This window comes from Pleurodeles waltl, chromosome 6, assembly GCF_031143425.1.
Source record: "Pleurodeles waltl isolate 20211129_DDA chromosome 6, aPleWal1.hap1.20221129, whole genome shotgun sequence".
Classification (NCBI taxonomy): domain Eukaryota; kingdom Metazoa; phylum Chordata; class Amphibia; order Caudata; family Salamandridae; genus Pleurodeles; species Pleurodeles waltl.
The window spans coordinates 687,786,231-687,806,801 of record NC_090445.1 but is presented as its reverse complement, the minus strand read 5'-3'; the positions used below and the strand labels follow the sequence as shown (position 1 = coordinate 687,806,801).

Sequence of the window (20,571 nt, the reverse complement as noted above, 5' to 3'; positions counted from 1 at the left end):
CAAGTCAGAGCCTTTAGGTGTGTTATTCAAGTACAGCCAGTCAATGTGCTAGAACGAAGAGAGAAAAAAAGAGGTCAAGCCCTCCACTTGCAGATGTGCATCAGGAGAGATCTTCACCATCTGCCCCCTACCTGCTTTGGATCCTGGAGAGTTCCCTCCACAGGCCTCTATTGCAGGATATCAATGAGGAGGCATGTTCGGCCACCAGCCTTCCTCAAGGATTTTGTGAATGGAAAGAAGGGAGTAAGAGCCACCTCGGTGTCCCTGCATTCCTTTGCACGTAACTTATTTTTCTGTATAATCCCTCAGGTGGTTCCTGAGTGTGTGATTATCACTCTCAAAGGGCACATAGAACCATTCCCTTCAAACAGCACTCACAGGTGGCATTTGACAAGGTAAGTGTGCGCCACATTGGGTCTCTACGGTTATGTGTGACAGCTTAGTTGTGATTAGGGATTTCTCAGGGGCGGTTCCTTCGCTTAGGCGGGGGAGCATTGCCCGCTGCTTTCAAGCAGAAGGAAAAATAAAATGATAATAACTAAGTGTTATTAGCATTTTATTTTTCCTGGGAGTCAGGTTATGGTGGGGCGGGCTGGGCTGAAGAGGGCTGGATGAGGGCAGGAGGGGAAGTTTAATGTGCACAATAAGTGCGCATGTCTGTTTGGCCGGCCGTGTTCAGCTGGCCAAACAGACATGCACAATTTGCATTTCTCCATCTGGCTGTATTTCACAACTGAGTGGAGTAAGTGCACAGGCCTTCACTCCCTCTGTGAGAGCCGAAGCAGGGCTCTCACACCAATCATGAAGCTGTTGCGATGCTGCTGAAAGCAGTGTCCTGATTGAATAGGAGCCTGTATGCAGTGCAGCCGGGAAGAAGACGTCTACGAAAGAAACAGTTAAGTGTTTTTTAAAGCATTTATTTATTTTTTTATCCCCCCCACCCTGCCACCCCCTGTTCAGTGGCAGCCACTACTGGCATTTCTCTATATTCTGCTGCTGCATAATTAATGTAGCACTAATGTAGTGCTTAGACACTTCGAGCAGTGACTTACTGGCAGATAACACTAATGTTTAGAATCTGCTGTCATGAGGTTATTCCCTTATTTACCCAGATGGTAAGCAGGGTGTTAATCAACACCCTGTTTAGCCCTTTAAAACTAGCCACAACTTTGTAACCCCATTTTTGGTGAATGTGACTTAGGGGGTGATTCTAACCCTGGCGGTCGGTGTTAAAGCGGCGGCCAACCCGCCAACAGGCTGGCGGTCCAAAAAATGGAATTCTGACCCTGGCGGGAACCGCCAACACAGCCCGCCAACTTAACACTCCGACCGCCGCGGCGGTACAGACAAACAGCGCGGCGGTCACCGCCAACAGGCAGGCGGCAGACAATGTACCGCCAACACTATCATAACTCACCAATCCGCCACCTTTTCCGGGGAGGGAGCACCGCCGATAAAAACACGGCGGAAACAGACTACGAACGGTAAAACGCTCACCTCTACGCACTCCACGAGGACGGAGGACAGCATGGAACCCGAATTGAACATCATACCTGCTCTCGTCTACCTTCTCATCTACCACGAGTACGAAGTCCGGCGCAGACGACAACGGTGAGTACTGCACCTACGACACACAGGAGGGGGAGGACGAAAGGTTACGGGCACACACATATGCGACCCCCCCCCCCAATCATGTACTCACCAATGCAGAGCACCAAGTCACAGTGACACCACCCAAACACCCCTGAAAAATGCTAGGACATAATCATATTTGGAATAAATATTTATGTACCAAAAAGCTCCAGAAAATTAGCGTACAACCATGAAAGATATCCACAACAAAACTAATGACATACACATCAGTGTATGACTGAAGTACCAAGTCCTGCACATCCTACCAATTCAGCATGTCCGTGGGCCAAAGTCTTGAGAAACAAGGGCAAAGCCCACACAGGAGACCTGAGTCCTTTGGAGAGAACACTGCAGGGGCATCAGATGTAAAAACTACAGGCACCTCAGGGGGAAGGGAAGGGGGGGGCACCACAGCCACATGAGTCCACGACGCCAGATCCACGAGGAGCCACCATGCCCACCTTTCAATCCTGGGGAGTGCAAAGCCACAGTCTCTCAATTTCTCTACAGTGTGTGGGCTGCCCACTGTTCAATCCTGGGGAGTGCAAAGCCACAGTCTCTCAATGTCTCTACAGTGGGTGGCCTGCCCACTGTTCAATCCTGGGGAGTGCAAAGCCACAGTCTCTCAATGTCTCTACAGTTGGTGGGCTGCCCACTGTGCCATCCTGGGGAGTGCAAAGCCACAGTCTCTCAAGTCTCTGCAGTGGGTGGATTGCCCACTGGACCATCCTGGGGAGTGCAAAGCCACAGTCCATCATGTGGATGACAGTCTCCACTGGTCAAGGAGGAGGCATGGTGGGCACAATGAACCATCAACGGTGCTTGAGACGGCGGGGCCCAGCGGAGCGGTGCTTGAGACGGCGGGGCACAGCGGAGCGGTGCTTGAGAGGAAGGGCCCAGCGGAGCGGTGCTTGAGAGGAAGGGCCCAGCGGAGCGGTGCTTGAGACGGCGGGGCCCAGCGGAGCGGTGCTTGAGACGGCGGGGCCCAGCGGAGCGGTGCTTGAGACGGCGGGGCCCAGCGGAGCGGTGCTTGAGAGGAAGGGCCCAGCGGAGCGATGCTTGAGAGGAAGGGCCCAGCGGAGCGGTGCTTGAGACGGCGGGGCCCAGCGGAGCGGTGCTTGAGACGGCGGGGCCCAGCGGAGCGGTGCTTGAGACGGCGGGGCCCAGCGGAGCGGTGCTTGAGAGGAAGGGCCCAGCGGAGCGGTGCTTGAGACGGCGGGGCCCAGCGGAGCGGTGCTTGAGACGGCGGGGCCCAGCGGAGCGGTGCTTGAGAGGAAGGGCCCAGCGGAGCGGTGCTTGAGACGGCGGGGCCCAGCGGAGCGGTGCTTGAGAGGAAGGGCCCAGCGGAGCGGTGCTTGAGACGGCGGGGCCCAGCGGAGCGGTGCTTGAGACGGCGGGGCCCAGCGGAGCGGTGCTTGAGAGGAAGGGCCCAGCGGAGCGGTGCTTCAGACGGCGGGGCCCTGTTCAGCGGTGCTCTTCTGCACCGCGGGCCCTGTTCAGCGGTGCCTATCTCCACGGCGGGGCCCTGTTCAGCGGTGCTCTTCTGCACCGCGGGCCCTGTTCAGCGGTGCCTATCTCCACGGCGGGGCCCTGTTCAGCGGTGCTCTTCTGCACCGCGGGCCCTGTTCAGCGGTGCCTATCTCCACGGCGGGGCCCTGTTCAGCGGTGCTCTTCTGCACCGCGGGCCCTGTTCAGCGGTGCCTATCTCCACGGCGGGGCCCTGTTCAGCGGTGCTCTTCTGCACCGCGGGCCCTGTTCAGCGGTGCCTATCTCCACGGCGGGGCCCTGTTGAGCGGTGCTCTTCTGCACCGCGGGCCCTGTTCAGCGGTGCCCATCCAGCAGGTCAAGGGAGCCAGACCTGGCCTGGACTCCCTGTTCAGTCGCCCTCGGACCGTGACGTATCTGGACCCTTCGGGGACGGACTCCTGGCCTCCTTAGTGTCCTCCTTCCCAGCTGGGATGTGGCATGTGGGGTCCACCTTCTCCGCGCTTCTGCTGCCCTTCCGCTCCTTTGATCGGGCTCTCGGGCCCTTGCCTCCCCCAGATGGTGTGGGTGGTGAAGTGGCCGCACATTGCTCCTTGGGGGCAGCCCTGTCAGTCCTCGCACGGCGGTCCTTGGTTTTGCGGGTCCTCTTGCCGGGGGGGGGCTGGACGTGTCCTTGCTGCAGCTCGATGTGTCACTGCTGGCAAAGGGTGGGCTCCAGAACCCAGGCACAACAGTGACACCCGAAGCTGGGCTGGTGGTGGCTGCGGTGCTCTTGGGACTCTTTGAAGATGGATGGGGGGGGTCATCGGGGGGAAAGAGGTTAAGGTTAGCCAGGAAAAGTTTTTTAGGGCCAAGGTAAAGGGTAGGAGTAGTGGAGATGGAAGTGGAGGTAGAGGAGGTGGTTGTAGGAGAGTCAGGTGTGCTGTCATTGGGTGAAGGTGCTGGTGCTGTAGGCTGTCGTGAGGTGGATGGCTGTTGGGTGGGTGGCTGCCTGCGTTTGTGTGTCTTGGAAGAGGGGGTGACAGACACAGTGGGAGAGGACACAGGGGACGTGTACATGGCAGTGGGGGTGGTGACTGCACGAGTGTGGACTGTACTGGAGGGTGAGGTGGTGATGGAAGCACTGGCTGATGTTGGGGTGCATGCAGGTGTGAGTGTAGACGTCACAGGGAGGGAGGAGGGAGACGAGGAGGAGGGGGACACAGGGGTGGCAGTGGCTGTTGGCATGTCTGCATCTGGGTGTTGCTCGGTGAGTGTTTGCGGGATCTGTGGTGCTTGTGTTTGGATGAGCTGCTCTTGGGTGTTGAGGTGTGTGCAGGCTGGTCTGATGGTGTGGATGGGATAGGCTGAGGAACAGGAGACAGAGACAGGCTGGAGGCAGTCAGAAGAGGGAGGCTGGAAACAGGGACAATGGCTGCCGTCAGTGCTGAGGCCAGAGCAGTGAACGCTCGTTGATGGGCAGCCTGACCCGAATGAATGCCCTCCAGGTACGCATTGCTCTGTTGCACCTCCCTTTGCACACCCTGGATGGCATTCAGAAGGGTCGTCTGCCCAACAATGAGCGTCCTTACCAGGTCAATGAGCTCCGCACTGAGGGCAGCAGGGGCAACAGGGGCAGGGGCTGAGGTGCCTGGGGCGAAGGAGACGCGCGCCTTCCTGGGCGAAGCGGCACGGAGCGAAGACTGAGGGGCTGCTGGGAGGGCGGGGCTGGTGCGCTGGGTGGCGGCTGTACCTGTAGAGGCGGGGGGCACGGATGTTGCCGCCACCCCTAGGGAGCTCCCATCCGAGGACGTGTCGCTTTCGCTGCTCTCACCAGCGGTCCCCGTCGTGGTGCTCCCCTCGCCCTCCGGATCACTGGTGCCCTCGGTGTCTGTTCCTGGGCCCACCGGGGCCTTGTGTCCTGCAGCTCCCTCGTGCTCCGATGCCATATCTCCTCCGCCTGATGATGCTAATGCACACATGCACAAGAAGATGAAGAGAAAGGGTGGGGGGAGAAAAAAGAAGACCAGGTTGAGTGCATGCAATGTCAACACCGTTGGCGGAGAGGACAGACACAGGTGCCTAATGCACTAAGCCGCGCATTCGGGGTACACTACTCAGTACTACTGACTAAGACAACAGGCCAAGAGACGTCAAACGCGCACATGGGAGATGCTGGACCTTCAATGGCTGTACTTGTCACCCTACAGAGTTGGGGGCCGGGGGCACAGGGCCATGCCTAAGGGAGAGGACTACACTACAGAAAGCGCCCTGGCCTAATGTCACCCACAGCCCTCCTCCCCCACCCAGACGCCTCCACTGCGCAGAAAGATAGGAGAATGTGCTGATACTCACCCCCTTGTGTCTGCTGTGATGTCTTAAAGCGCCCATCCAATTCAGGGTAGGCCACCGCCAGGATCCGGGACATCAGGGGGGTCATGGTGCGACTGGCACCCCTCCTAGGTTGGGAGGCCATCCCCAGCAGTGTTTCTGCAGTCTTCCTTGTTCCGCGGCGGATGTCCTCCCACCTCTTGCGGCAGTGGGTGCCCCGTCTGTTGTGGACCCCCAAGGTCCGGACTTCCTTGGCGATGGCACGCCAAATATCGATCTTCTGATGGGCGCTGACCTATTAGACATGTACAGGGTGGAAAGGAGGAAATCATCAATGGCCTGCATGTTAGATGTAATTGGCCCCCCCCCACCCACTTTGCCATATGGCACATGCTCTCATCTGTCGGGCGTTGCACTCCTCATTCGCCCCCCACCCCACCCCACCAACTTACATCCACCCCAATCCACACAGGCATGGCCCATTCCATTAGCACCCGGGGTACTCACTTGTTGGTCTGGAGGACCGTAGAGTAGCGCATATTGGGGGAGGACCCCATCCACGAGCTTGTCCAATTCTTCAGACGTGAAGGCAGGGGCCCTTTCCCCAGTCACAGCAGCCATTGTATCTTCCAGACCGAGGTCACAGCAGCACTTGCAGTATAGGTCCTCTCCTGTGGATGATCAGGTCTCGAGTGATTAAGCAGATAGAAAATGGCGGTCACGTCCGCGGCGGTGCGTACCACGGAGGTGCGTACCGCGACCGCCGGCGCACTTCGTTATTGGCTCCTGAAACCCATAGGCTTCAATGTTAACCAATGCGGCTTTGCGCCGCGGTCTTCGACCGCCTACCGCCACGGTGTGCCCCGCCAGCGCAGTGACCTCACATCCCATTGTCCCACTTCACAGGTCAGGCAGCCGCCATTTCAAGGGCCCACATGGCTTAATTTTGACTGTGACACACAGGCCTAGGCCTTGCATTGCCACACATACACGCCTTTCAACCCATTGCCATTCTTTAACTGTGCAAGCTGTCTGTACGTACCTGTGGTTTGGCTGACTCTGTGCTCCATGTTGTCCTTCCTAGGCACCGTCCGCTGGGACTTGGGATGAGAAGGAGGAATCCTCGCGTGTACCGACCGCTGGTGGACCTGTCGACAATGGAAGAACGCCATATAATCCTTCGATACCGACTTGACCGTGCCACTATCCATGAACTGTGTGCCCAGCTGGAGCCAGCCCTGATGTCCCCCATCCGCCAACCCACAGGGATTCCCCCTCTGGTGCAGGTTTTGTCAGTCCTCCATTTTTTGGCCAGTGGGTCATTCCAGACCACAGTGGCCATGTCATCTGGAATGTCTCAGCCTATGTTTTCAAAGATTTTGAGCAGAGTGTTGTCTGCCCTGATGAAACTCATGCGGAGCTACATCATTTTCCCCGAGGAGGGTGACTTGCCCACAGTGAAGGGTGATTTCTATGCCCTTGGACATATCCCCAACATCATTGGTGCCATTGATGGGACCCATGTGGCTTTGGTACCCCCAAAAGACGATGAGCAGGTGTACCGAAACAGAAAGAATTATCATTCGATGAATGTCCAGGTGGTCTGTTTGGCTGACCAGTACATCTCCCATGTAAATGCCAAGTTCCCAGGGTCAGTGCATGACGCGTATGTGATGCGAAATAGCAGCATCCCCTATGTGATGGAGCAGCTACAGAGACAACGTGTGTGGCTAATAGGTGACTCTGGTTACCCCAACCTGCCGTGGCTACTGACCCCAGTAAGGAATCCCCGGACAAGGGCAGAGGAACGCTACAATGAGGCCCATGGGCGTACAAGGAGGGTGATTTAGCGAACCTTTGGCCTCCTGAAGGCCAGGTTTAGGTGCCTGCATATGACTGGTGGATCCCTAATGTACTCACCAAAGAAGGTGTGCCATATCATCGTGGCGTGCTGTATGCTTCACAACCTGGCTTTGCGACGCCAGGTGCCTTTCCTGCAGGAGGATGGTCCAGATGGTGGTGTTGTAGAAGCCGTGGAGCCTGTGGAGAGTGAAGAGGAGGAAGACTCGGAGGACGACACAGACAATAGGGACAGAGTGATACAACAGTATTTCCAGTAACACCCAGGTAAGAATCACCCACGCCATTTCACAATTGCTTCTAGCCTCCTGCATCTATACTTTCTGTAGTTCCCCACAGATGTTTTTTATTAATTTATGCCTTTCCCTTCCCTTCTCAGTGCTGTCTGACTCAGTACCTGACTTCTGCTTGGTTCGCCCATGAAATACAGCGTATTGACATTGGTATGTTGTCATGACTAATTGACAGGACAGAAATTGAACAGTAATATGTTATCCTTTGTTAATAATACAGCATGACTCAAAACAGGTTTGTGTGCAAAAAGTGATTTATTTACAGTGCTAGATACCGGTACATGTGATTCTAAGGGTGATGGGTGGGGGTGGAGGAATATCCATGGCAGAGTCCAGTTCTCAGTCTCACAGGTGCATTGTTCTTTTGCCTGTGGAAGGATGGAGCATAGGCAGTTCATGGTTGGACAGGGTGGCAATGTGGGACAGTGGGAAGACTTGAGGGGGTATGTCCTGCTGGCGGGGGTCTTGACATCCTACTCTGTCTTTTTCTTTGGTCTCAGGCTCCTCTTACGGGGTGGTTGTTCTTCAGCAGGAGGTGGGGTTCTGGGGGGCTGTCGAGGTGTTGGGACCTCCTGTCCACTAGCGCCGGCGGAGGTGGTAGGCTGTTCCTGGTCCGGCCTAGTGACAGGGGCCCTGTGTGGTGCACCATGGTCCGCAACGCGTCCTCTATCCTGTGGAGGGCCAGGACGATGGTCCCCATTGCGGTCCCGATGATTCTCAGCTCCTCCCTGAAGCCCATGTAGCGTTCCTCCTGCTGTGCCTGGATCTCAGTGAACCTGGCCAGTACCGTCGCCATCGTTTCTTGGGAGTGGTGGTAGGCCCCCATGAGGGTGGTGAGGGCCTCTTGGAGAGTGGGTTCCCTGGGCCTCTCCTCCCCCCCCTGTCGCACAGCAGCCCTCCGAGCTGCCCGGTTTCCCCCGGCCTCTGTCCCCTGGCCGGTGTGCCCGCTCCCACTGCCCCCAGGTCCCTGTTGTTGTTGGGGTGTCGGGTTAGCCTGGGTGCCCTGTAGTGGCAGACACACCGCTGATTGAGCTGTCCTAGAGACAGAGGCATGGGCCCGCTGGGTGGGAGCTGTGCTGGTGTCGGCAGAGGGGGTCGGGTCTGGTGTGGCCTGTGTCTGGGTGAGGGGAACCGACTGCCCAGAGGTCCCCGATGGTCCGGGCTGGTCATCAGGTTCACTGTCGACAGAGCTGCTATCCTCAGTGTGGGCCTGTTCCGGTGGTGGGATGGACACTTCTGGACCCTCCTGGCTGGTGTGTTGTCGTTTGGGTCCTGCATGGGGTAAGAGAGTTTGGTTATTGTTTCTGTGTGTGCAATAGCATGCGTGTTGTGGGTGCCCTTGTCCCCCAGTGCAGGCATTCCCTGGAGGGAGGTGTTGTGAGGGTATTTAGTGGGGGGGAGGGGTTAGTGCAGTGGTCATGCTTAGGTGATGGGTGCCCATAGTTTGTGTTGGCATGCAGGAGTTGGTGTTGGGATGGGTGGGTTGTGCTGGTGAGACATTGTCAGGAAGGATGTGTGCTGGGGGGTTGGGGGTGAGGGTGGGGGTGTGGGTTGGCATGCTGGTGGGGTGTGGGGGATATAGTAGTTGAGATGGGACTTACCAGAGTCCATTCCTCCGGCTACTCCTGCGAGGCCCTGAGGATGCAGGATGGTCAAGACGTCTTGTTCCCACGATGTAAATTCGGGAGGGGTGGGTGGGGGTCCGCCGCCAGTCTTCTGGACCACGATGTTGTGCCTCGAGACCATCGACCGGACCTTCCCCCGTAGGTCGTTCCATCTTTTGCGGATGTCCTCCCTATTCCTGGGATGCTGTCCCACCGCGTTGACCCTGTCCACGATCCGCTGCCATAGCTCCGCCTTCCTGGCTATACTGGTGTGCTGCACCTGCGAGCCGAAGAGCTGGGGTTCCACTCTTAGGATTTCCTCCACCATGACCCGGAGTTCTTGGTCCGAAAATCGTGGATGCCTTTGGGGTGCCATGGGGTGGTGTGGGTGAGGTGTGGGGTGGTGTATGTGATGAGGAGTGTGTTGGTGAGTGGTGCTTTGTGCTACTATGTGGTGTGTGTGATGATGTAGTGTGCCTCAGTGTGTCTTCCTTTGGATTGTCTGCTGTGTCTCTCTCTCCTTCTCTCAGTATTTGGGGTCGCAGGGGTTTGTGGGTGATGTGGGTGTGTGTTTTATAGTTGGTTGATTGTGTGGGAGTGGTGTGTGTATGTGTATCAGGTGTGTGTTTTTCAAATTGTCCAATGTGGCTGTGTTTTGGTGATGTGTGTGTATTCTGACCGCGGCGGTGTGTAGCGCCAATGGAATACCGCGTTTGAATGACCGCCGTGTGGATTCGTGGGTCGTAATGGCATGGGCGTATTTCTGTTGGCATGACGGTGGAGGTTTGGTCATCTCCAGTTTATCGCTGCCCGCCGATGTGGCGGGCTGCAGTGGAGGACGGATTTTTGGAGGTTTGGCCGTTATGGGTCAGAATGACCGTGGCGGTTGACCGCGGCCGCGGCGGTGTTATGGCGGTCTTCTGACCGGCGGTAAGGGCATTTTACCGCCAAGGTCAGAATCACCCCCTTAGTCTCTATGGTAAACACAGTCTGATATGAGAAATGTACGGGACGTCCTGCTGACTTCAGAAATAGCCTACCCACAAAGTACAGAATATCAGGGGAGAGTTTGACATTCCCTGGACGTTAGACGGGTCTTGCCCTTTCATTCATCTTGCACTTTAAGGTCTGTGCAACGTCTGTGAAGGGACTGAGACTATCAATCTGCCGAAGTGCCCCTTGTATGTAGCCAGTGATTGCACACCACTCTTGGGAATGTAACCCTGGAAAGCATCCGATGCCTCCACTGTGGTTTAGACCTCTTTGTTCCTTATCTCCTAATGCACGTTTCTGTTTTGACTGGTTGTTGCACGTGTATTACATGCAGTTTCTCTGAGGCAGGTTTAGTTTCGTGTGTCAAGATATAATAGGTGACCTAGAGATTTATCAAAATGAATTTTTTACCTTTGAGAGTCAGTGTTCCAGAGCCTTGTGAGAGCTCAGTCTGGTTTGCATCAAGGCAGTTGTCACGCATACTTTGTCTTAAGAAACTCCTTCACTACAAACTCCTGCTAGGCTAACTTCATCACTTCTACCTAAGCACGCCACAAAGTCCATAGGCACACACATACTACACCATCCCAGTCAATCAGCTGGCATGTGCCTTTACACAGAGCAATAGTTAAGCTATTTGTCCTGATCCCCAAAGACGTACAAGGTACCGCATTCCTACCTCCAACAGACTTTTCCCATCTATGCCTCATCATGAGCGCTATGATCTACTGACCCCGGTTTCCCTTGTCCCACCCACGTTCAGGTCCTTTGAAGGTTAAGGACCCTTCCACTGAAATGCTACCCGACAGTACTTTTGGATAAACACTTCCTATACTGAGGTCACATGCAACTGACTTCTGCCAATAGACAATCCCACTCCCTCCCCGACGCCATGCTCTCTGCTGAAGACATTCTTATATTAGAATTGTAGTGCCCTCATTGTGTAGCACTATTCACCAGTCACCTTCATCACCTCGCTTTACCACGTATGTCCCTGTGTACAGCAGAGCACTGAAGTTTCACATCTCCATCATGCATGAGTAGCTCATCCAGTTCTGGTTTTTGCTTCTCATACTGGGACACGTAGCCCTCTTTATCCTATGAGGAAACCAGGTCTAAGCGCTTAAGAGTGGAAAGGAAACACCTGGACTAGATGAGCTACTCATGCGTGGACCTCAGAAACTTGAGAAATCTGATAGCACATTGTTAATGTGCACAGTGCTACAGTTTACAAGGCTTTCGTGCAGATAAATACCACGATACACCTAACAGAAAAACTGGAACATATGGCTTTGCCACATATTTAAAATACTGCCGCTACTACTAACTGTTCTGATAAATGAAAGTTCTGAAGATATATTAAAATGACCCACGCTTCATTGAGCCTGGTGCTGTGTATAGACTCTGGACATCGCCAGCACGGGAAGCTTGTTCTTGTTAATCCTCCCTGTCATGAAAACCAAGAAGGGCTTGTGGACACATGCCAAACAGAGCAAAGATGGCCTTGTCAGCATCGGTCCTGATAGCAATGAAGAAGGAAGCCAGGTGCCCTGCTTCTGTGGCTTGAGGAAGCTCATAAGGGCAGGCACGGGTTACACAACAGGGGCCAAAGCCTGTGCATCTAGAGGTTATTGAGCCAGGCTGGTGCACAGTAGGCCTCTCACACTTATTTATTTATTCCCAGCGCTGATAAACAGCGTATTGGGAAAGTAAACAATCAGCCGTCCGACCCTGTGCGTGTCACCACGTTTGACTGACTTCCTCAGAGGTCTTTCGTCCTTTGCTGCCAGCTCCTCGTTAGCGGATAAACACCACTTCGGTCCCACGGCCGCGGCATTAGTTCACTTAGGTGGAACCAACATCACGGAGTCTGTGCAGAAGCCCTTTACAGCTCACAGGGCTTGCTGTCTAAACTTAGCGTGCACACTGTGAAACATTAATTTTCAGATTTGGCATGTTGCATGCGCCTTTATTCCATGTATGGGGTGTCAAACTTCTCTCATCCCAAAACATGACAACTTTTCTCTTGTGTCCCCGGACAACATTCCCTGGTTAAAATGATTCTCAGTGAAAGATTCATTTTGTACCAGCATTCTGAGATCAGGGGATCCAAGATGAAAAGGTTTCAACCTACTCTAGAGTAAGTGTTTGGGCAGGCGGGTGTTTTGAGTTGGATTGTAGATGGCAAGAACATTTATTTGATTTATTCACAAGAACATTTATTTTATGTTTTTAACTATAAGATGTTTTTATTTTCTATTTATTTATGTTTTTATTGAGCCGAAAAATAATGTAGACAAAGAAATACTGCATATAGTGACAGAGTGAACCAAGAACAAGGTGAGCCGAATGGTCACCTCCAGTCTTCGGGATGAGCCTATTGTAGACTGAGAAAGAAGGTACTGGGCACGGCAGCACACATATTAATAAACACACATCTTGTTGTGCAGTGCACTTGGCAGCAGGAATCACGGTAGCAAGGAGGAGGCAAAGAGAGAGGCAAGGGATTGGGAGATGTGGGGCAGAAAACGTCAGAGCATGCAAGACCCTCCGTTGAGGATGGGAGTTAGAGAGTCTTTTGAAAGATCAAGGGGCCCTCCAGGAGAAAAGGTTGGAAGGTGCAATACGAGGTTGTGCACAAGGGGAACTAGAGCAGTGAGGGGGTAAAGGCCTGAAGAGCATAAACGTCACAAAGGTGAATGCCGTAAGACAGTGGTTCCCAACCTTTTGACTTCTGTGGACCCCCACGTTATCATTACTGGATCCCAGGGACCCCCCACTGAATCATTGTTGAAATCCTGGGACCCCCTACTGAGTCAGTACTGAAAGCTGGGGACCTAATCTGTTAATATTATTTAACTTTCTAAGCAGTCGCGGACCCCCTGAGGAGGCTTCGCAGACTCCCAGGGGTCCCAGGACAACAGGTTGGGAACCACTTCCATACAGGATGTCAGATGGCATGGAAAGTATGTTTTCAGGCAAGTAAGGGGATAGTCGGTGGATCAACTTAATACCAAGATGAGGAGCCTGTACTGAGCTGTGCTGGCAGAACGTCACTGCTTTCTCAGCAGTGGGATGTGGTCTGTCAGTGTTGAGAGATTAAAGATGACCTGGAATGTGAAATTGATGACTTTGTTGAATAGAGAGAATGCATATTTTGGAGACACCTGACTAAAGGATTACAATAATCCTTCATCTGTGGTACCAACAAGTATCAACTTCACACCGACCAGGTGATGTGTACAAGTACGATGGGTTTATTATAACCTCCTCATCCACTGCATAGTCACCTGCTACCTACACTTGTTTTATTCAGCATACCAAGTCACCTGATACTGTCATCTCCACATCAGTGAGATTTCATTCAGATGGGATATGGGTCTCCTCTCTCCTCCTCTCAGCAGTCACATTTTGTGCTTTCGATAGTGCAAAACTTCATTCAGCAGTCTGCTTTCTTTGATCCTGCCTGAGCTCACTGCTGCCTCTTCGCCCTTAGCAGTCTCATATTATGCTGTCCCCTAGGTCCCATACACCAATGAATGGTTCCGTTCCAGGCATCCCGAACAGTGCATCTTTGGTCTGCCCGAGATTGGACCTGTTTCCTATCCAGCAGCCATTCTATTTGCTTCTTCTTATCTTGGCATCCTTCATATGGTTCTGTACTGACCCCATAAATTTGTCTTTCGTCTGTCAGTGTCTAGCTCCATCACTATTAGTTGCACCTTGTGTTTTTCCCTCTCTCCATGAAGCCACCCATCTCCAAAGTATCAGACTCTACTGTTTCATACTATGCAACCAGTATCCCTTTTTGGTCCAGCAGCCCTACATGGATGAGTGATCAGGCAGTCTATAGACCCCGGAAATTAATCTGTAACCATACCCCTTGTCCTGATATCCTTAATTGGTAAGATGCCATAGATTCGTTTGCTTGCCCATGCTATTGCCGCTGTGTGTTGGTGTTACAATGTATAGCATATTACAGAGGGATTAGCATACAAAGGCTTGCACTAATTAAATTGTTTAAACCACATCACTGAATATAACTCTAAACAAAAAAAATTACTCTTATTTGGCAAGTCGAATCAGACAAGAAGCGCTGAATAAATTAATATTTTGTATGCTGGATTTCATGTTTTTTTTTGCTTCTTAACATTTTTTTTTCTCGTCTAGTCATATTTAGACATAATTCTCTGTTTTCCCTATGGTTTTCAGTATGTCATCAATATGTTCTATTTGATACATGTTCTTATTTCCTTGCAGAATGGTAGGAGTCGAATGGCCCACATGCAGTGAAAAAACGGCCCTCTCTGCTTGTCCATGGTGACACTTTTGGGCTATTCTTGGTTTCTGATGTGCTCCGTACCTCACATTTTCTCCCGTCCTGCCTGTAGGAAAGCAGTCCTTTTTCGTTATTATTTATCTTGCGTTTGTATTGCTGTCACCGTCTCATCACCATCATCATATCAGGTAGGATCAGCTCCTGATAGTGGGTGGAGGAGCCCGCCTTTCCAACTTTAAAAGACATGTGCATGGTAATTGCAAAAAGCAATTGCTGTCAACATTTTTTAATAGTACAGTGCCTTTGCCTACCTGCTTGCTAACACCGACTTCAGGCAGGCAGTCAGGCAGGTTTCCTGAGGCACATGTGCTATCTCGCATGTGCCAGTTATGGTGAAATGTGTGCAGGCTACAGGCTGAAATGGTGCCAGCCCAGGCCTTTAATACTTGTGGGTCCTCAGGGTGGACCCACTGATGATGTGAAGCAGTGTCAGATTTTGAAGCAGCGCAAGGGTGGCACAATGTCAGTCCTGTACTACTGGGACTGCTTGTCAGTCATGTCGATAGGTGCCTCCCCCTCACCTTTTCCAAGTTGTCACAGGATGAGTAGGGTGTGGGCAGCTATAATAAGTGGCACCACGCAACCCTGTGAGGAGATGGGAAATAGTTACAGGACGCTGACTTAGAAATGGAACATACCAGTCTGTGAGAGACCTTACATCACAGAGTCATGACTCTGATGTCAGGTCACATCCTGCATGCTATAAACAGACACACTGAGCATGCTTCGACTATGCCTTGTGTATCTGTTTAGAGGGTGCTTTGACTGTGGGCTCAACTGGCGTACAGTTCCTGCATCTAGTTGCGCCACCAACCACTGGGACTGGACCGCCCAGGACTGGGATGGAGAACAAGACATCCCTGGCCTCACCCTTGCCCTAAGTGCATTTTACTGTTATTAAAAATGGACATTAAAATGGGTCCCTATCCGGCCCCCATTCATGTCCTTAACCTTAACGTTTCGACCATTAATTATTCAGAAACTGTGCAGTTTTTCTGCTAGAAAAGGATGTTGGCATATAATGTCTCCTGCGTGAGAATGGTGACTTAACTCGCAAATTCACTTACTCATCCACTTATACAGTCCCCTTCGCGAGTTAAGCACCAGCTCCAGAGATCTCTCTCTAACCTACACGTCACTCGTGCCTTAATTGTGCTTGTTCTCTGACTGATGAAAGCTTGCAGTAGTTTGTCGTTGTGGATCTGTTCTGCTTGATTTGTTGCTGCCACCCTATACCAATTCTGTGAGTAAGCAAAGCTTGCAGTGCTGCTGCTACATCTCTATTTGTCCTGTGATGGGGAAATTTTCACTGTCGCTGCTTACCTATATTTATCCCCTGAATATGTGCTTGCACTATTTCTACCTAGGATTGCTTGCTCAGTGAAGAAGGGGGGTATTTCCACTTCAGAATGAAGATTCCGATAGTGTTCAACAGTTTAACTTCTCCCTTACTCCCTGTCTACTGTTTTAGCTAACTTTGTTGCATCTGTTCTAAATAAGTGTGTGATGATGCTCCTGCTACAGCCCCCTGCTCTTTACTGATTATTTGCACTAGGAAGCGCTGTTCTGCTACTGTCCGTGTTGTAACTTTGTTGTGTTATGAAGCTCGGTATAGCACTTTCCACTATACACAATACAAAACAGTTTGTTTTGCCAATGGTTGTTTTAATACATGATGTAAAAGAAAGAATGAACCCGTACAAAATATCTGAGCAGAGTTTAATTTTGGTTTTATGTGTGAAGGAAGCAGATTTTGAAATGGACTAGATGACTCTGTAACATTGAAAACATACCTGACAAGTATTTCCATGTCATGTATATCACCTTTGGCCAGTTCTCGCATTCTTGCTAATATCACTTTGCATTCTGTGGCTTCGAACCTATAAAGACAGTATTAAGGCAAAATACAAGCTCCACAATGCAACCTGTTGTTGGCTGAAAACTGTGGAGTGGGCGTGACAGACTAGTGAAGTGAAAAATAAAGTCTAATTTCTGACTTTCTGCCTTTTTCCTTGAAGGTTAACATCCCAGTGGATGAGTGGGCAGAGATAGCCTTTGAAATGCAAATAGGAACATCTCATTGCTGTTGGCTAGCACTGACTCTCCTTGGGGGGAAACCGCATATTAAAAATACATTGTTTCTTCCCAGAACAATGCGAACAGCAAAGACACTATGAAAGGAAAAACAATGTGCTTGCATTCCTCATCCCAAACGCCTGTCTCTGAATCTGCCTTGAAATGGTTCAGCACTTGCTACAGGTGCTGCCCAGCGAGGGGGGCATGTGCAGTGATTCATTACCATATGACTTAATAAAAGCTGAACAGTGGTTGACCAATGTGGTGGAGGCCAGCCCCGCCAGGAACATTGATGTATGTGACCATAGGCAGTGCCGTGACATAACACACAAATATTTGCACGTTGCATTGAGGACCAGGAGGCTCTTGGAAGACGTTTATGGATGCATAGCAGCCAATGAAGCAGCCTCCATCCCCCATTCAACTGGGAACCCTTTGTTTGGTGTGTAAAAACAACACCAAGGCAACCTATTCTTCTATTTATTCTGCATTGTGCCTCTGTCTTCCTCCACTCTACACTTCATATGTCTTTATCTCGGCATTGCAGGTTCTTTTTCTTCCCCGCTTACTCTAGTTGACACTGTTTTCCTCTATTTATTTTTTTCTCATTTTTTCTTCTTTTTCTTCCTTGCTTTCACTTGCTGTAGTACAAAGCCTGATGTTAAGTCCAGGTGCCCAAAACGAGCGGCTGTGCCAATCACAAGTAACTACCCTCACAAATGATGAACTGCAGGAATCCCAGTCCTCCCAGTATGGAAGTCCACCACCACCCATACTCCCCAGCTTGGCTCTGTGCATCAGCATATGTAACTTGCCACGTTCGGCAAGCTATTGCCCAGAAACACCCAATCCTTTAATTGAGACGCACTGAGTTACTCGTTAAATGCCTTTTGAGCTAGGGCTTGCTCTTCAAATAGGATGAAAATCTGAACCAGAAAGTATAGGGCCATAAGATTCTCACCAAAGCATAACATTTAGAAATGGAGTCTCTAGTTGGTGGTGGTCCAGGTAGGGCCCCTCACTCTAGTCAGGGTAAGTGAGTCACACTCCTAAGATAACCCCTGCTCACCCCCTTGGAAGCTTGGCATAAGCAGTCAGGCTTATCTCAGAGGCAATGTGTTAAATATTGGTCCTCAGATACAGTAACACAGTGAAAACACTACAAATGTACGCCACAACAGTTTAGAAAAATAGCTGTAATGTATCTAGATAAAACAAGACGAAAACAACAAAAGTCCAACATACACAATCAAAGATACACATTTTTAAAGGTTAAATCTCAATACAATGCCTAGAAACACAATAGCTCCAACTGGGGCTATCATGGCTTTGTGACTGAGTCGTTCCCAACAGTCCAGCGGCATTTGCAAGGGAGTGCGGTGCCAGTCACAGAGTCGTAGGACTTTAGAGGTGCTGCGGTGGCTTCGGGCCAGCGGCACCAGTCCTGCGTCACCGGTCAAGGTCATTGCATTTCAGCAGGGACCATGGCTTCTGGTGCAGGTAGTGGCACAGAGTCGGGCAGCGACACTGGTTCTGGAGTCATCCAGAGTTGGTTTACCTAGTTCTTCTTGTTTTTATGCCAGATTTCACTTCCAAGAGCCCAGGAACTGGAGTGGGCACCACTAGGCGAGTCAAGGTTCTCAGCAAGAGAAACAAGGGACTGGCAGCTGAAGTCTTAGATGTCCCTGGGACTTCTTAACAGGAAGCAAGGGAAGTTGAAGCCCTTGGAGAAACTTCACAAGCTGGAAACACAGCAAAGTCCAGTCTTTGTTGTCTCCAAAGAAAAAACAGCAACTGCAGGTCAACCCAGCAAAGCACATACAGCAAAGGGGCAGTGCTCCTCCTCACATCTCTTCAGCTCTTCTCCTTGGCAGAGTCCCCTCTTGATCCAGAATTGTTCTGAAGTTATGGAATCAGCAGTCCAATACTTATACTAATTTCTCCCTTTGAAGTAGGCAAGCTTCAAAGAAAAGTCCTTGTACTGCACAAGACCCTGCCTCTCCCGTTCCTGGCCCCAGACATACTGTAGGGGGTTGGAGACTGCATTGTGTGAGGACAGGCAGAGCCCTATTCAAATGCAGGTATCAGCTCATCAGGATATGCAGGACACACCTCAGCTCCCTTTGTGTGATTGTCTACAGTAAATTCACTAACAGCCAGTGAGTTCAGATACTCAAAACTCCATATCTCTATCTGCTCCCAATGGGAAAGTACACTTAAAAGATATTTCAGGGCAATCCCCATGTTAACCTATGGAAGAGATAGGCGGTGCAATAGTGAAAAACAGATTTGGCATTATTTCACTATCAGGACATGTACAACACATCTGTACATGTCCTACCTTTTAAATACCCTGCACCCTGCCTATTGGGCTACCTTGGACCTACCTTGGGGGTGCCTTACATGTGTTAAGAAGGACGGTTTGGGCCTAGCAAGTGGGTCATGTGCCAGGTCAACATGCCAGTTGAAACCTGCATGCACAGACACTTCAATACAAGGTCTGAGACATGTTTACAGTGCTACACATGTGGGTGGCACAATGATTACCGCAGTCCCTCTAGTAGCATTTGATTTACAGGCCCTGGGCACCACTGGTGCACTTCACTAGGGAAGCATTAGTAAATCAAATAAGCCAATCATGGCTAAACCCATCACTAATATCATTTAGACAGACAGCACATGCACTTTAGCACTGGTCAGCCGTGGTAAAGTGCCCAAAGGCCTAAACCAACAAAACTAGGTCAGTAAAAAATAGGAGGAAGGAAGCAAAATTTTGGGGATGACCCTGCAAAAAGGGCCAGGTCCAACACAGTGAAAGAGAAAAGGAAGTGTGGGATATGACAGGGAAAGAAGTAGGATTGGTCAAAGGAGTGGAACCAGTGAAAGTGACGGTAAAACCCAATGTAACCTTTCCCCAGACCCCACAGTACCATATGGCGCAAGACACCCTAATGAAAGTCGCCCAACTTATTGATGAGTTTGTAAAGCAGGGAGTACTGAAAGAAATGTTAAGCAGTCCATGTAATTCGCCAATCATGGGACTAATAAAGACAAGTGGAAAGGCCCGAATTGTTCAGGATTTTAGGAAAATAAATGACATAATAATAAAATGTTGTCCCGTAGTACCAAATCCAGCTGTGATAATGTTTCAAGTTCCTTGTGATGCTGAATGGTTCTCAGTCATCGACTTGTCACAAGCATTCTTTTCGGTGCCTCTTCATGAGGACAGCCAATTTCTCTTTTGTTTTAAATTCCTAGACAGAGTCTACAGTTGGTGTCGAATTCCTCAAGGGTTTTCGGAGTCACCATCAATTTTCAATCAGATCCTAAAGAAAGATTTGGAATCATTGGAGTTACCGTTTGAGTCAACCCTGGTACAGTACATTGACGATTTGCTGATCGCATCCAAGACAGAAAGTGACTGTACAGCTGACACCATTGCCCTATTGAACCATTTGGGAAGGAATGGACACATGGTGTCCCCTTCAAAATTACAGTTCTGCAGGAAGAAAGTGAAATATTTGGGTCACCAAATAGAGAAAGGGTCGCGAAGAATTATGAAAGAAAGAATAACAAGTGTACTTCAAATGAGTCCCCCGAAGACGAGGAGGGAGGTGAGGAAGTTTTTGGGAATGGTGAGCTATTGTCGCCAATGGATTCCCAATTTCTCAACCCTAGCAAAACCTTTACTGAAACTGACCCAGAAGGATGCGCTGGATGAAATAGAGCTGAAAGGAGATGAGATGGATGCTTTTATTGAATTGAAAGAGTGCATGTGCAGGGCTCCAGCTTTAGGTATGCCTGATTACACAAAGCCTTTCACATTGTTTTGCCATGAACGTGATGCATGTTCCTTGTCTGTCTTGACCCAAGCCCATGGCGGCGTAAACAGACCAGTAGCATATTTTTCAGCTACTTTGGATCCGGTCGCAGCAGCACTGCCAGGATGCTTGCGTGCCGTGGCCGCAGTTGGTATCAG

At 50.9% G+C, this 20,571-nt stretch overlaps 1 protein-coding gene across 1 annotated transcript in view; it reads right to left on the bottom strand.

Moving 5' to 3' along the window:
- CHST15 (carbohydrate sulfotransferase 15) overlaps window positions 1-20,571 on the bottom strand; it is a 466,150-nt gene that overhangs the window by 316,923 nt on the left and 128,656 nt on the right. The gene's annotated exons all lie outside the window — the stretch shown is intronic.